Consider the following 18,317-nt stretch of genomic DNA (forward strand, 5'->3'; position numbering starts at 1 on the left):
AGGAAAGGAAACAAGTAAGAGAATCTACCAGGCCATTGACTATTCAGGATACACCCCAGCAGTCCATTAAAGAGAAAACTCAGGTCAAAGAAACAACACATGAATCAAGCATAGGTGAAGGAGTTCAAAGAAGAAGGACTAGGAGCCAGGTGGCTAAAGAAAAAGGTAAGTCAGTGAGTATTGAAGAAAGCCCTGTTTCAAAGGGAGACTTAAATGATTTATTGCAAGCAATTGACATTGAAGAGTCCCCACTAGTTCAAGCTGATTTGATACAGTTAGGAAAAGAGAAGGTTAAGAGGGTCAAAACCTCAAAGAAACTTAAGTTTGATGATCAAGTTGATCAATTTGTTTTTAAGCCCAGGAGACCCATAACGAGGAAGTTCAAACAAGTACAGGAGGTACTGCCAACAGCAAATGAAACAGGGGAGGTGACATGACCTCATGAAAGAAAGGATAAAGGAAAAGCAGTTGCCATTCAAGAAGAAGATATTGTGGAAGACTTGAAAAGGAGATTGGAATCTGCCAACTTTGAAATTGCTAGATTGAAGAAATCTGCCAGGAAATTTGCAGTTAAGGAGGCTTATTTTAACCAAATGCAAGCTCAATGGGAGGACCAAACATTTCAAATTCCCGAGGTGATTGATTTTAGAGTTCAATTCTGTAGCTGGACTACTCCTGCAATAAAGGAAGCTCAATTTATCAGAAAGGTTAATACAAACCTCAAATATGGAATCAAGGTCATGAAGAAACAAATTAAAGATTTAAAAATACCGTTAAGCCAGCTGAAGGAATCTCCTTAAAGAAATCCCACTTCAAGTAAGGCTATGTTTTAAATTTTGATGATTTTGCTTGGTATAATCTTTCTTGAAGAATCCTACATTTCCATTCAGTTTTGGAAGGCCTTGGAACAGTTGAAAGAATGTTTAAACAAAAAAGGGCTCAAATAGAAAAATTTTGGGTTGAAACTGTGATTTTTGAAACAACACAGCAGTTTCGTAGCACACTACGGAACTGCTGAAGCTAAACAATCTAATATCAGTCAACCGGTTTTGAAATACAAGCGGGAATTTTGAAAAGGGAATATCTACAAGATATCATCTAAAGCTATCAGCTTTCAACAAGGTCAAGACATGTGGAGGAAACACGTATTCGAATCCAAACTCTAAACTTTTTGTCATAAAGTGAGCACATTTACTACAGTCCAAGATATGTCAAACAACATGGAAAAGCTTTTGCCTTTACACATAAAAGAGGTTGACAGCACATCAAAGACGTGGCAATTTGTTATATGTTGGATAATCAAAGATAAAGGGCACAGTTCTTTGGATTTGAACATTTTTAGGCAAACCAAAGACCGATAAACAGGGGTAGTTTCCTATGTTTCAAGGAAATGGAGAAGATGTGACATTAAAGACCAGCATGGAGTTTTGAACATTCACCAAAGCCAAACTAGAAAGGGACTAGATGTCAAAGAACGAGAATGATCGTAATCAAGGCTATTATTAGCATAATAAGGAGTTAGAATCCTACTTGATTTAGATCTCTAGAAAGTCTAGTTACAGTTTGTTACATTTAATAGGCAGTTAAAAGTTGAACAGGTGTCATTAGAAATAGATTTCGAGTTCCCCTCAGGTTTGAGGGGGAATCTCAGTTAGGTAGAAGAATTCTATAAATAGGAGAAAGGGAAACGGAACTGGGGGTTGGAAGTTTATGTAAAAAAGCTCTGTTGTTAAGCTTATGTAAAGACTCTGTTTCTTTTGGTAATACAATACTAGCTTCTATTGCTCAAGAATCATAGAGACTTCAATGTATGAATTCCTCTTGTTGTCTTTTCATGTTGTCTATAGTATTATGAGTATTTGATTTCTTAGAAATCACTTGCAGTGTTCTAATTTCCTTCATATACTCATAGATTGTCCTTTTATGTTTGGTGTACCCTGTTTACATTGAAATCTGAATGCCTTGATTTTATTGCAAAGCCATTTCTACTGTTAATGCTAAATGACATATGACTCCATAAGCCCAATGGATGCTTGTTAAGTTTGATTTCACCAGCCTCATTCCTATTTGTTTCACAAAGAGTTAGCCATCTTAATCATAATCACAAAACCTTTAATCCTTTGAGAGAGCCCTCTCAAGCTAAGGAGGCTAAGCCTTAGCTAAAAGATTGGTTTGAAACAATTACTTGAAGTCTTCCTGGTCTGCGGCCTTCCAAGGCCTGATTTTGAGATAAGAGCTCCTATGCATCGTTGTCCAAGCCTTTGATAACTGTATTTTTGGCCATTTCTTCATGTTTTTCTCTCCTGATAGTGTTTTCCTCCTTTTTTAAGGATTTTCCTTATGCGATAATTTTTTATTTTGAAGACTTAGAGGGTGTTTTGGATCCATTTTGGATCATGCCTTCCCACTGAAAGAGCTTTTGGACCACCAAAAGTTGGTTTTTAAGCATCAATCAAGTGAGGATATAGCTTCCTCACTTGTCCAACCTCTATCCATCTTGCACTGCTTGGTTTTGAACCTTTGAGTTTGATTCTAACGTACTCAACATCCCCTCTATGCGTAGTTCTCACCTTCCTGTCCAGAACTGTATCTTCCTGCAACTCACTGAGATATTCAAGCAAAAGAACATCAATAGAAGGTAACTGACTCTACTCTTCGGGATCTTCGATCAATGAAGGTTTGTATAGTTTCAAGTTCTCTGCATTAATGACTGAATATATATGCATATAAGCTGGTAAATCAAGGTGAAAACCGTTTTCACCAATTTTCTCAAGTATCTTGAAAGGCCCATACCTTATTGGCTTCAGCTTCTTACCTTCACCTTGCATTCTGTCTTTGCTGATGTATAGCCAAACTTGATCACCAACTTGGAAGCTATGCTCAATTCGATGCTTATCATGCCTTGTCTTGTACTTGGCCTGGCTTCTTTCTAGTTGTTCCTACACTGCCTGGTGAATTTCTTGGATCTGTTCAATGAACTTGGTTGCTTTGTCCACATCACTATGTCCATCAACTGTTATGTCTTTTCCAAAGACAAAATCCAAGGGAGACCTTGGTGTAAAACCAAAGCATGTCTCAAAAGGAGATCTATGTGTAGAACAGTGCTTGGCATGGTTGTAAGCATGTTGCACATAACACAAATGCTCATCCCAAAGCTTGGGATGCTTGCTGCAATAGCCCTTGAGCAATTAGATCACTGTCCTATTGACCACCTCTATTTGGCCATCTGTTTGTGGATGAAATGTTGTTCTCTTCTTCAATCTGGTGTCCATCAACTCCCATAGACTTGACCAAAACTTCCCAACAAATCAGGAATCTCGATCAGATACAATAGAAATGGGTAACCCAAAATGAACCCATACATGCTGAAAGAACAACTTTGCTATTTTTTTAGTTGTAATCTGCTTGTTACAAGGTATTAAAATACACATTTTGCTGAACCTATCCACAATAACATATAAGTAATCATCACCCTTTCTAGATTCTGGCAATCCCCTAACAAAGTCCATGGAAACACTTTCCCAAGGACGAGAAGGAACTAGAAGTGGAGTGTACAAACCTAATTTTCTATTACTGGGCTTGCTTGTAGCACATATGGTACACCCTTTTATATATCTAGAAACTGTTTCATGCATTCTTGGCCAATAATAGAACCTTTGCAACTGTGCAACTATTTTACTTACACCAAAATGACCTGATATTAGAGAAGTATGTGCCTCTCGGATTATGTTAACTCATTCAGTTTGAGGAATGCATAACTTTCCCAAATGATATAAGAGTTGGTCCTTAACATGATAATCCAATTCTTCTACTTATTTGCTATGACTTAAAGTTGCATATACATCTTTAAAATCTACATCTTGAGCATATTGTTCAATGTAGCTTTCATGCAATACTAAGTTATGCTTAAGTATAGTAGATGCATTTATGATTGGTCTAGATAACATATCTGTAACCTTATTATGTATGCCCTTCTTATATCTGATGACAAGATGAAACTGTTGTAGAAAACCCATCCACCTATAGTGTCTTGATTGCTGCAATTTAGTTTGTGAGTGGAAATATTGAAGTGGTTGATGATCTGTATGTATAATTACTTCTTTGCCCTATAGGTAACGTTTCCACTTTTTGACACTTTGCACTAATGCATACAATTCTTTATCATATGTGGGATAATTAACTACTGCAGAATTAAATGTCTCAGAATGATAACATATGGGTTTACCATGTTGCATCAACACTGCTCCCATGGCGTAGTCACTGGCATCTATTTCAATCTCAAATGGTCATTGAAGATCTGGCAGTGCTAGTACTGGTGTTGTACTAATTTTTTGTTTCAAGGTGTCGAAGGCTTTCTGCTGTTTGCCTCCCCACTGAAACACCTTGTTCAATCCTGTTAAAGCATGTAAGGGAGCTGCAATCAAGGAAAAGTTAACAATAAAATTTCTCCAATATTGTGTTGCTCATAGGAAGCTCCTAACTTCTGTAGCAGATTTGGGTTTAGGCTAGTTCACAATGACTTCAACCTTAGAGGGATCTATCTTCAATTCACCACCCCCTACAATATGACCCAAATAATTTAAAGATGTTTTGCCAAATTCACATTTTGATAATTTCACATAGAGATTTTCTCTTTTCAAAACATCTAGAGTCTGCTTTACATGCTTCAAATGTTCTTCCCATGTTTTACTGAAAACAAGAATGTCATCTAAATATACAATTACAAAATCATCAATAAAAGGTTTGAGTACATCATTCATAACTCTCATGAAAGTGGGAGGAGCATTAGTTAGGCCAAAAGGCATAACTAGCCATTCATATAGCCCTTGCTTTGTTTTGAAAGCAGTCTTCCATGCATCTTGTTCTGTTACTCTGACTTGATGATAGCCACTACACAAGTCCAACTTGGAAAAGTAAACAACTTCTTTCAGCTGATCTAATAGATCATCAATGCGAGGAAGAGGATAATGATTCTTGATTGTTATTTTATTCAGTGCTATGTAATCAATGCACATCCTCCACGAGCCATCTTTCTTTCTCACCAACACAATTGGAGATCCACATGGTGATGTGCTTGGCCTTATGAACCCTTTATCGAGCAGCTCCTGTACCTACTTCTTGATCTCTGCATTCTATAAAGCAGATAACCTATACATTCTGATGTTAGGCAATGGAGCATCTTGTTGCAAATGAATATCATGTACTATTTCCCTTTTGGGTGGGAAACCTTTATGTTCTTGAAATAGGATATCATATTTTGAAACAACTTTCTCTAAATTAGCTTTCTGTTTAGCATCACAGCCTTCAAATGCATTGGTTTTATCAGGGGTCTTTTCCTTTACAACCATTAGTAAAAATTGCTTGCATGAATTTACAATTCTTTTCATCTGCCCTGAGTTTATGAGAGCGTAGTTATTTTTGAGCTGATGAGCTCTTACAATATATTATATTCCATCTTTTGTGAGTTGATACTTATTTTTAGTTCTATAGAAAATGGATTTTCTATCATATAAGTAAGGACTTCCTAAAAAATACCACATATATCCAAGGGAACTATATCCAACTCAACCTCGTCTACAAAAGTTGACCCAATAGAAAACCTAAGTTTACATTGTCTAGTCACTTGTAGCTTTTCTTTATCACATACCCAACCTAATGGATATGGCTTCTTGTGAGGTGTTGTTAGTAAGCCCAACTTATTTACAGTTGTTTCAGAAATCAAGTGTACTTGTGAACCACTATCAAATAAAGTATCAAACTTTTGATGCTTGGAAATAACTCTAATATGAAAAAGCTCATGTCTTTTCCTCTCATTATATTCATTATCAATAGATTGTGCAGAATTATTTGTATATGCTTTAGAATTTTGACCTTTTATACCTGTGGCTGTGAATGTTGTTTCATCACCTGAGTCTGACCCCAAATCCTTTTGAATAGCAGAAGCATTCTTCTTCTTCTTACCACCAAACTCCTTGGGTTTCAGCTCCGAATGCAAAGACCAGTAGTGTTCATCATCATGCCCATCCTTCTTGCAGTGAGTGCATAAAGGTTTGTCTTTTTGTATAGTGTTTTTCTTCCTCTCCTTCCATTTTTGCTTCTTCTTTACCTTGTTCTTGCTTGCAGAGGGTTTTGATGATCCCCCAATCTCTGTGTTCACATTCTTGCCTCTAGCCTCTAGATGTATAGCCTGACTTGATACATCATCTAGGCTAGTGGGATTAAACATGAGAACAGTGTGCCTCAAATAGCTATGTATACCACCTATATACTTCAGCAAAGTTTCAAGTGAGTCTAGAGAAATGCCTAGAGTTAAAGCTCTTTTTCTAAATTCCCAGGTATAGTTTTGTACACTTTGTCCCTTTAATTGGCGAAGATCTTGCCAACTCATCATTGCTTGCTTCATATAAGCTAGTGGATAGAATTGTATTTTAATGGCAGAAACAAATTCATTCCAGGTAGAAAGAATTTTACTAGGCTTCTTCAAATCAGCTTGTGTCCTACCTTCCCACCACACTAGGGCAGTCCCTCCAAGGCAAAGGCTAGCCAGCTGATTCTTTCTCCTCTCCAAATCAATGTTCTGCACCCTGAAATACACATCAATTTGTCTAATCTAGTTATCTATCTTTTCTGCATTTAATTCTCCATCATAGATTGGATCAAATTTCACATCTAATTTAATCACAAATGTTTTCTTATTTTTCTTTTCAGGGCTAGGAGATGAGGATGATGGAGGTGATGGTGGAGGATATGATGGAGGAAGCTTTTCCCCTTTTCCTTTTCCCTTCGGGGCATCTAGAGAAGGTTCCTCTGCTCCTTGGTCTTGTTTGGAGGTTGATTTACTATCACCTGGACCTTTCTTAAATTCTCAATACATTTCTTCCACCATGGCTCTCATGGTCATGAAATTGTCCATGAACTGAGATTCTGATTCTAATGGGGTTCATTCTACCATTCTCCTCCTAGGATAGACTCTTCCAAATTCTGGATTAGCCTCAACAAGTTCTCCTTCTCCTAGTTTGAGCTTTGACCTAGTTAGCATTCAACAATCCAGCACAAGCTTGTCTAAACTTAGCAAACCTAAAGCTCTGATACCACTTGACCTGTAAATCAGATCTTAGACTAATATTAAGGTATTATAGACTCATGTGCATGGATTTGCCTATATTACTTAGTGCAATGGATCGATAAGATTGTGAATAACATAGACAATGAAGCAGTTAAAGAAACATAATAGAAAAACACACATAACACAACAAGTTTAATCTAGAGTTCACCCAAAACTCTTGGGCTATGTCTCTTGGTCCAGCCTTCAGTGGTGACCTCTCTATTATGTCTTCGAGAGAAGAGTTTTACAAAATGTGAGCTCAAATTGAGTCTCAACACAACAGATACAAAATAGCAGCAGTTTGCTTGAATCTCTCAAGCCTCTCTGAGTACACAGACTCTTTCTCTCCTTCTATGGCTTTGTTTTCTCTCTGTCTCAACACTGCTTGCCGCTGTCTCTGTCATTCTGTGGCTTTTAAGCCAATGAGCACTGTCTATTCATTTCCTCTTCTGGGCTCTCTGGCTTTTGGCCTTTGTCCGTTCAAACCCCCCTCTGAGCATTAGCAATCATTGCTAAACACCTTCAGGGATGGTGACCATCTTTTCCGTAACGGAAGGATCATTGATGCCTTTGAAATCATCAGAATAGTTATTCTCTGTTTACATAGAGAAATACACTAAAACACAGGAAAATCTGCCCAAACACGGTCTATCGGACTTCAAAAATCATTAATTCAGCCATATATTCCCTTCAGATCCATCTTTATATTGCTATTGTATATCCACCATTGATCTCAGTGATCTTGATCCAACGGTTGAGATTTATTTTGGGTCGCTTATGCGTACATGGATTAACTACCTCAAAAGGGTGGTTTTCTCTCTCCGACGCCTAGCCACGTGGCAGCCAGTGTATGGGCTCGTGCGGAGCCTGGCCAATACCACTTACTGCCTATGGTCCACCCGAAATCCTGCTTATTATGGAACTCAAATGAGATAAAACTGCATATATATCCCTTTCGAGTCTGTTTTCATCGCATCGGGTGTGTTTCCTTTGTATTTCATTTATTTGGCAAAAATGCGAAATACATAGAAAAATGTCGTTTTCTGGATCTCAAAATATGTTAAATATCATCTATAACCCCATCAGGTCTGGCTATCACAAGTCATATTTATATCGTCCCCGCTCCGTTGTATTACTTCGACGTGATATTGTGATGTGATTGATTGCAATCGCATATCGCATAGACCCCAGGCCATTTGTAAGCGTTCCTTTGTAATCTCTCGATTGCAAAATTGCGAGTTAACCTGGGCCATTGATCTGCATGCTTGATCGATGGTCCTTGTTGACCCGGGTTGATCGTTATCACATATTTCATATGGTAGCCTCTAATAGCCTCCGATAGCCTCCGTCGATTGTGATACGTTGATCGGATCTGGACCATTGATCGACCAAATCCGATGGCTCCTATGCATCACTATCCAATCCTCAGATAACTCTGTTTTTGGCCATTTCTTCATGTTTTTCTCTCCCGATAGTGTTTTCCACCTTTTGTAAGGTTTTTCCTTATGCGATAGTTTTTTTATTTTGAAGACTTAGAGGGTGTTTTGGATCCATTTTGGATCACTCGCTAACTCCAAATTCATTAGCACCAGGTACTAAATAAATCGGGTAGTAGTGAAGCCTAACTCCCTACAACACTTAGCACTTTCATTTTATTCATTTCAAGTGCTCAAGAAATCGGGTAGTAGTGAAGCCTAACTCCCTAACTTGGATGCACTTTTCTTCAAAGGAGATACATCTCACAGGCGGAGGTTTTTGGTTGTTGAATAAAATTCACACAAAAGGTTTAGTGAAAGAGCTTACAATTATAGATTAGTTAAATGGGACATGCACTAAGCAAAAGCACAATAGCAAGCTAGGGCAGGGTTTTTAACAAAACCCTGGAGAAGAGGGGAAGACCAAATTTGATCTCAAGAGCAGCACAGAGCATGGGAAGGAATGGATGCTGCATATTGTTATAATTGTATTCAACTTCTAGTTTATTATCACGTGCCAGAAAGCTCACTCTTAAATGGCTCTATATTTTCTATTTGAATTTGCATGTGGGTATGGATTATTTGAGGCCCGTGGATTAGATGAAATTGGACAGAGCATAAAAGTTGTTCAGAACTTTGTCATTGATATTAATCGTTTTGGGAAGGCTTTGAAGTTTTTTGCAATTAAACCATTTAGTTCTGCATTAGGTGCTTTACAACAGTGCAATGTTTTATTTGAAGGACTATTGATAGATGAGTTGAGAAACTTGTTGGAGCTAAACTTGACAAAATTCAAGGGGAGGAAAAAGCCAAAATTCAACTTGGGAATATGAGAGCCAAAGTTAGGCTCTCAAATTTTTGAAGTTATGAAAATTCCTTACCATAGAAATGATTTTGTTTTGGAGCTTGTTCGTGGAGTCTGCCTTCATATTCACACATTCATCAAGAATCTAAAGGAAGCAGATGTCAATAGAGTGGATAACATGATTATACATGCAATTTTTCTTCTTGATACCTTGGACAAAGACATAAATACCTTCTACATGAGAGTAAGGGATTGGTACTAATGGAATTTTCCCAAGCTGGTCAAGATTATCAATGGCAACTATATCTATGTAAGAGTAGAAAAATATGTGAAGGACAAGTCCACTTTGTCAGAGGATGCCATATCTAAGTTGAAATATATCACTGGTGATGAAGACAAATAAGGATATTATTGAGGATGCTAAGGCTTCCATGGGTCGAGACATATCTCCAATTGACTTAATAAACATTGAGCAATTTGCACAGATGGTTATAGAACTTTCAGAATATTGAAAGAAGCTTCATTCTCATATTATGTCAAAGTTGCAAGATATTGCTCTAAACCTTGCAAGTGTGATTGGTGAAATGGTGGGTGCTCTATTGATATCTCATGCTGGAAGCCTTACAAATCTTGCAAAATGTCCAACATCAACTCTTCATATTCTTGGTGCTAAGAAGGTTCTTTTTAGGGCAATTAAAACACATGGAAAAGCTCCAAAATATGGTCTTATTTTTCATTTTTTTTTATTGGGAGGGCCTCTAATCAAAATAAAGGGCGTATAACATGTTACCTGGAAAATAAATATTCCATAACTTATCGAATTGATTGTTTCTCTCAGGTGAATACAAATATATTTGGTGAGAAACTTCAAGGGCAGGTTGAGGAAAGGTTAGATTACTATGACAAGGGCATTGTCCCTCGTAAGAACCTTGATGTTATGAATGAAGTTATTCAAAATTCCAGGAAGGAAAATCATTGGCTTCAAATGATAGCCTTCAAGATGCAGATGATAATTCACTAGGAAATAATGGAAACACATACAATCATAACTGATAGAAGAAATTGTTGCATTCCGATCGAGCAATCACACTGAAGCAATCAAGAAAGAAATGTTGTTGAGGATTCTCCTTCCAAGGATTTTTCTGGATTCAAACAATAATTGATTATACTTGTAACAATCAATTCAATCTGCAACATAGATTTACACCGAAGGAAAATTGTTGGATGAAGCTCACAAAATGGTGCAGACAAACTTTGAGCTTTCTTGGTCCACAAACGTGTCCATCAAAATTTAAAAAAAAAGGTCGATACACTTTGATATTTATTTATTGAAGGCATTGTAATTTATCAAGATGAAATTGAATATTAACGTTGGATTTGAATACTAAGGAAACAAAACCCTAATTGTCATTAAATCCTCTTTCTCGTTGCTCTATAATAAATATATAACGTTGTTCACACATTTGAGCACTCTCTAGTGTATGAATTGTTGTAATGCACTACATAATTTCATTCAAGTATTAAATATTTTGTGGTTGTTGCATTCCGATTCTAAGGAAGGTTCTCTTGTAGAAGAAAACATGTGTGATATTTTCTTTGAGGGTTGTGACATGGTTTTGCACACTGATGAAATCCATAGAGGAAGTGGCCATATTATCCCAATAGGCAAAGGGTTATGTATGCATCTCAACTTACTACTAAACCATGACTTCTTGAGTCAGTATATCTTGTTGAGATTCAGGCTCCTAAGAATGAACTTGGTGGTATATATGGTGTGCTGAACAGAAGAGAGGCCATGTTTTTGAAGAAGTGCAGAGGCTAGGAACTCCACTATACAACATCAATGCATATCTACCTGTTGTTGAAAAAAAAAAAATCTTTCGATGAGACTTAATTATATATAATATCGCTCACCCTGGTAATACATAAATTTAACATGAACAAACAAGGAGATTTGAAGGGCTCAGTATGAAAAATAGCTAATTCCTTCAAGTGGGTGAGGAGATCTTTTACTTTTTAGAGTTGTGGACCTCAAATCAGCTATCCAGAGCACTTTAGGCACAATCGATCTTGGCAATTGGATCAATGTAGATGCATTCTGATTACTTGAGGCAGCCAGTATCAATGCATCCCTGACCTTTACATCAATGTCAGCTACAGTAATGATCAGAGAAGGATTATGGATTCTAAGAAGCCCTTTCATGCTTGCATAGGTTGACTGGATGAGAGAAACCTCAGAATGTGATGATTCTGAAATCGAATTAAGATCCAAATCAGATATTCTGAAGCGTCCCTCATGACAAACTGCTTTTTTCCATCGTAGAGCCAAAGCCACCTCTTCACATGGACATAATGAGCCTCTTGATACAACAATGAATTCTTTCTTTCCTACAATAGATCGCAATTTTTCAAGGAGAGGAGCCAAGGCAACAACTTCATTCACAAAATGAGCATAAAACATTGCATCTATATCTTGAGGATACATTGCAGCCCATTGTGTGATGTAGCCATGAGAGAAGACTCTCTACCATTGATCATCACGAATTTTCACTATATCCCTGTGAATTACTATGGTCTCTTAGGCATATGCAAGTCTATGATTGTGGGTCTACTGGAGAAAAAACAAATCCAGTATTTTTTTTACTCTGGAATAGGTAACTGCATCAAAGGGTTACAATGGCATGGTATATGATATTGGAAAGGGAAATTGAAGATTATGCATGCATATATAGGTGCTCCAAAGCCATCATGTGAAAAAGGTGGGAAGCAGTAGCTCCCTTTGAAGATGATTGAAGGCTTGAAAATCGTTGATATCATTTGTGTTTTTTTTTCAGAGTCTGCCCTACATTGATTAGTATTTGAAACCTCGAATTGATATTGAAAGATTAATTTGAAAGATGCATGGAAGGGTTTTCTCTTGGAAGATTCAAAATTCTTTGAGATGATCTCCTCAAATACACAATTAATTTGAGCTTATGTCTATCAAGATTGAAGGAGGAGCATGATTCATGATGGTCAGGATTTCTGCATGAATTTAACTAGAGTATGATCATTTTATAGGAGAATGGTGCCTTGCAAAATCTTCTCTAAAGAGGATGTTTTTAGGGAAAAGGCTTATATCTAAAAAAATGTCATCAATATGTTGCATTATTTCTTTAAATGTTCAGGGGATATTCAATAATGCCTAAGATGAAAGAATCACTTGGGGGAATTTCTTTAGACATAACACTCAGTTCTAAAGAGAGAATGTATTGATTATTTTGTGTAGTTGGTCCTCTCCTCTCAGGAATCTATTTCTTTATCTATATGCCCCACAATATTTCTTACAGTATGTTATTTGTTTACTCCAACTATCCAGAAATTTTATTGGAGATCACCTCAGAATTATGTTATGATTATTGAACCTCTAATTGCTAGAAGCTTCAAACTTAACCGACTTATGCTTGTCAAAGTATTTGTTCAAAGAATTGGGCACCTATATAAACATCATTATGGGAAATTTTTATTTTTAGACCCCCTTGCCATTGATGTGGGATGGAGGCTAATTTATCAATACTCGAGACAAAAGGGGGAGGATGAGTGCTTTTCCATCAATGCCAAAGGGGGAGATTGTTGGCACTGTTTCCATTGATGGCAGAGGAACAACACAAGAGCAAAAAGAAAAGGAGAAACAAGCAAGGGGTAGAGGCAAGGTATGCAGTAGCAAGGCATGAGAAACAGAAGAGCAGCAAGGCAAAAGGAGCAGCAAGCAGCAACAAGTAGAAAAAGAGCAACATCAAGGAACAATGAAGGAGAAACAATAGGCAAAGGAGCAACAAAAAGGAAGAATGAAGGAGCAGCAAAGGCAAAGGAGCAACAAAAAGGATCAATGAAGGAGAAACAATAGGTAAATGAGAAACAACAAGGCAATGTATACACTAATGAACAAGATCAGGAATGCAAAGGAGGAGAAGAAGGAGGAGGAGTTGTGATACATTGAAAAGTTTTAATGATGTTGTTGATATTGATATATTGAAGAATTTGTTCTGATGTGAAATTGGTTGATTGAGCTGAATTGTTGTGATGCAAAGGCAAGAATCCAAGGAAAAGGCAAATATTGTTGTGATGCATTAATGATAAATATTGGTTTTTGATGTTGGTGTTAGTGTCAATCAGTTCAGCCTGTCACCAATGATCAAATATGATCTTACAAGGTGTTGTTAGGGTGTGAAGTCAAATTTTTGTCATTTCAGTGAGTCTTCAAATAAAAAATTGGTCACTGGTTGTTGTGTCTAGGTCACTGCTACTCCTTGCACTTACTCATGGTCTTCATCACTCATCATGATCATTTTCTTCTTCGAGGTATCATATCTTCATTTAAGTGTCTTGGGTCATGAAGTGGTTAAATTCCTCATTTTAAGTCATGGTCTAGGGTTTCACTCCATGTGTCATCATGATACCATATGTTGCCAAAAACATGTCCATCATGTCATTCAGTGGTAAAGGGAGTTAGCAACTTAGGGAAAGCAAAATAAAGGTAAAGCTAATGTTTTATTTCAAATAAGATAATGTTATAGTACACTACCTCGCCTCATCATTTCTCATAGGGACATGTTTGCTTCAAAATATGTTTCCAACCAAAAGGAGAATACTTTTACAAAAGTGGAAGAGGTTTTTGTCCATTATAGTCCAAGGAACAAAAATCTCCTTTATTTTATGCACAGGTGTTATGATTTGAAAGAAATTCCAAAATACACATGCTACAGGAGAGTCTCTGCTCTTCTAGACATCTTGATTTCAAGACAGTTTTTTAGGGGTTTGGAACATGTGTTGGTAGTTCTTAAGGACTCTATTGTGTAGAAGACGTCCTACACTTTCCAATGGTACCTTCAGATCGTGATTTCAATTAGTGGAAGGCATACAAAAGTGCTCTTCAAGTTGGAGCTACTCTTTTGTTAGAGACACCCTAGGTTTTGGAGCGACCTTTGGAAAATCACATTTTCTCCCTGATGGAGTGTCCAAGTTGCATGCTTGAGGAGTCTATCTTATAGCCAACTTCAAGAGGTTTCCAACGAGCTATCAATTTCTCAATTTGGAGTAGTTTAGGGCCTCAAAAAGTGGTTTGGCAAATGGCGTTGCGCTCAGAGACACTACGTTGCGCTCAGGAGGCTGGTGTTGCGCTTAGGAACACTATGTTGCGCTTGGGCCAAAGTACCTCAAATTTGCCAGAAACTCACCCAAATTGATTTTTTAAGCTTGCTCACTTGTTTTATTGCAATCCTAAGCTGAGCTACAAGTAAGTACACCAACTTACTTACCTTTTTAGTTTGCAAAATCAATTCATTCCAAAGCTTTCTTCAATTAAGATTTTTTAGTGAATTTCTCATGCAAAAATCATAGGGTTGATGATGGCCATTTTTCTTTCTTGATTTTTAACATGTAAAATCTTACCATACACCTTTATACATGTTGGATATGCCATCTAAACCACTCATTCAACCACAGAACATAAATTTACCTCACTAAGAGTGAAACCCTAGTTCATTCCTTAGGGTTTTGGGCACTTTCCCTAAAAACTCTATTTCTTCCATTTTACAAGCACATTGTTCCTTCATTTCTCTTCCACTCATTTTCATAAGTTTTCCATAATCCATATCCACCTCTTTCAAACCTCCTTTACCATTTTATCAACTCCACCTACCCATCATTTCATTTTTCACTCATCCCTCACTGTCTTTTCCCCTTTCCTATCATCTAGGGTTTCAAAAATGAAATGAGATTGCTTCACCATGCCATTACCAAGACAGGTCAGCACAACCTATGGAAGTAGGGTTATCAAACAAATCAAAGGAGGTTCCCAAGGCACCTAGACTTGAGGTGACCAAAACATACCAGAGATGAAAAGGACTTGTGTTTGCTTCTCATGGTGAGAAAGGGGCCAAGCCTTCTTCATCGAAAAAGAAGGGACCAACAGCGAAAGATAAAGACACAGTTGAGCATGAGTTTGAGCTAATTGATTCAGAGGCAGAGGATCAGACTTCAATCCTACAACAGACAATTAGAGATAAAGACTATCAAATCAAGGAGCTTGCAATCAATATGGAAAGAACAAAATATGTCATTTCATTCCTTGAACAGGAGAATAGTCAGCTCAAAGCAAAGGAATTGATCATGAAAAGAGAACAAGCCAAGTTATAGCAGCGGGTTGGCAAGGACAAAGAGATCATAGAATCAAGTGAGCTTGAAGGATCAAAATGGAAATGAAAGAGGAAAAGACCAAGAACAAGAGGCCTCAAGAAAGCTCTGCAAGAAGAGCAAGAACACATTCTGCTAAATGAAAACCTTGACCTAGAGGATAGGATTGCCCTTGAGGTTCATTAAGATAAGGAATATTGGATAAATACGGTAAATGAACACTTGGAGAAGCTCCTTGAGAAGACAAACAAGGATAATCAATTGCTCAGACACATGGCACAACACTACCAAGCTCAAAACATGATCGCCAATGTCAAAGTAAAGCAACTTGAAAATAAGCTCAAGGAGGCCAAAAAAGGCCAAAAGGATGAGGGAAACTTGGAGATGCTTGCTGAAGCATATATGAAGCTTTAAAAAACATGTTTTTTACACCTTCCATCCAATTTTGAGAAAATTATGAGCACATTAAATTTTTTGAGAAATTTTGGTCTAAATTCAAAAATTTAGTTGCTCCACAAGTGCAGTGCCTTGGCGCTGCGCTTTTTCCTCAGGCCTCCATTTGAAGAAAGGTCTACATTTTTGGAAATCTCTTACCATCCTGTAAAAACCCATCTTCTCAAATTTTGTAGAGGTGGCTTAGTTTTGTAGAAAAATGCAAAAAGGTGGTAAAAAACTAGCATTCTGGACCATTTTTTGACAAGCACTACGCTTCTAGAGTGACCTTGGGAGAATGAATATGTGAAGGTCGTCCTATGGTCCAAATTCATAAATTCAAACTGTTCTAGAAACTAGACTTGAAGGGCTAGTTGACTATTCTCTCAAGATTGAATTTTGACCCAACAAAGCACCTGAAAATTAGCTCAAATTTGGCGCTATGCTTCTGCACTTTTCTGTGTTTTAATTTGTAAATTTCACTGTGTAAAATTTCTAGTTTCCAGTTTGACTTGGTCAAAGTCAAACCTCTTTATGTAATGGCTCTAGTTTCAAGGATAGGTGATGTAGGCATTAATAAATATACATTGTAGGTTGTTTTGATGTTTATTAGGCCTCATAAAAGAAGCAAACTCCTAAACAAACTCTCCATGAAGTGTTTGAGTTTCACCTTCTCACTCTCACCTGTTGGTTGAGAGAATCTTGGATTCATTTCCTCCACCAAGGAATTCAACCCCTAAATTTGGGAAAGTGGTCTAGGAGATTCTATATGTATCATTTCTCTTTATGAGAAGAAGGTTGGACTTTTTGTGAAGGAGGCTGGCATGTAATCATCTTTTCAGCTAATATAGAGACAGGTTGCAGCTATTTTCAAGGAACTCTATCCCAGTGAGTTCTTGTTGTTTGTACTTCATTCTATTTGTGTTTTAATGGTTAAAACATCTTCATCCACATGATATCTCTTCTTTCTATGGATTCCTTTCAGTGAAATATGCAAAATTTTTGTTTTTCAAGCTTTGTTATCTAGTTTTCATAGTTATGTTTATGTCTTCCTAAGCTAATGAAATCATGTTTACTTATGCTCATTAGTTTCTTCTACACTTCCTCTTCTATACTAAAATGACAATATTCCAAATACACCACAGCTTCTGATATCTAGCTCCTTCTCAAATTTTCTCCTATACTCCTACAACCTAGACCTATTTGCGGCTCCAAACCCTAAGTTCAACAAACCCTAAAACCCACATTTTCACTAAGAGATTTAGAGAGATCCCTCTCATGCTCAGTAGGGCTAGCTACTAAGCTAAAGTGGTTTGAGGTTACCCTTCCCGATTCCCTTTTCAGCCTAGGAGATTGTAAGGACTAACATTTTTGGTGCCATTGTTAGGGAATGAAAGATCATATCTTCCCTGGGAAAGAATGACAAGGATCAAATCTGATTATTGATGGTGAACAATGATCAGACACAAGAAAAGCTATGCATCTTTCACCTGCCAACTCCCATGTCGAACAATCTAAAGGTTCAGAAATTTCATGGCGACTCCACTGATAAAAAACCAGTAGTTTGAAGAACTTCTTGGTGTCTTAATTTTTTTCAAGATGGATTCAACTGCTCGAAGGTATGCTCCTCTGAATCAAGCTCATACTCCTGGTTTTCCAAATCGTATTCCTTGTATAGATTGGAAAACATGGTTGCCAAAGTTTAAAGGGTGGGATGGCCATGATGAGGATGTTCTGCATCTAATCAAATTTCACTGGCATATACATAAGCTTGAGATTAGTTTTCATGATGATTGTTTGATGAAGATGTTTATGGCTACCCTGAAAGGGAAAGCAAGATCATGGTATGAAGGGTTAAACCCAGGTAGCTTATATTCTCTTAAAGATTCCCACACAGTGTTCTCCAAGCATTATGGGAAGTCTCTTTTACAAAGTTGTTGTGATTATTGTGAAGTTTTTATTGCATATCTTAAAAGTACTGATGATATTGAATGTATGGATGATGAAGAGATCATTGGAGCCTTCTATGATTTTCTCTTCCAGCAGCAATCTGAAGAAGCTAATCACTTTGATACACAACATCATGCTCAGCACACAATAGCGTCCTCATTGATTGATGAAGAAATAGGTGATGAATATTGTCTAGATGCTGATAAAAATTCCCCACAAAAAACAATTTTGGAAGCAACACAACACATTGATCAGCCAGAGGTTAAGGAAGAAATTCAGCAGCTTGAAACTAATCAATAAGAGGAGAATAATGAAAAAGAACAACAATCTTATGATCCACAATAACATCTCCAAGAGACAACACTTTCTGCAGTTG

The 18,317-nt window shown here is 37.2% G+C and overlaps 1 pseudogene; it reads left to right on the top strand.

The window, feature by feature from the left end:
- Nucleotides 1-9,116: 9,116 nt before the first annotated feature.
- On the top strand, nucleotides 9,117-13,188 carry LOC149258111 (uncharacterized; annotated as a pseudogene).
- The last annotated feature ends 5,129 nt before the right edge of the window (nucleotides 13,189-18,317 follow it).

The sequence above is a fragment of the Pinus tabuliformis genome, chromosome 6, assembly GCF_031772625.1.
Source record: "Pinus tabuliformis cultivar Carrire ecotype Pingquan chromosome 6, CPIR1, whole genome shotgun sequence".
NCBI lineage: Eukaryota > Viridiplantae > Streptophyta > Pinopsida > Pinales > Pinaceae > Pinus > Pinus tabuliformis.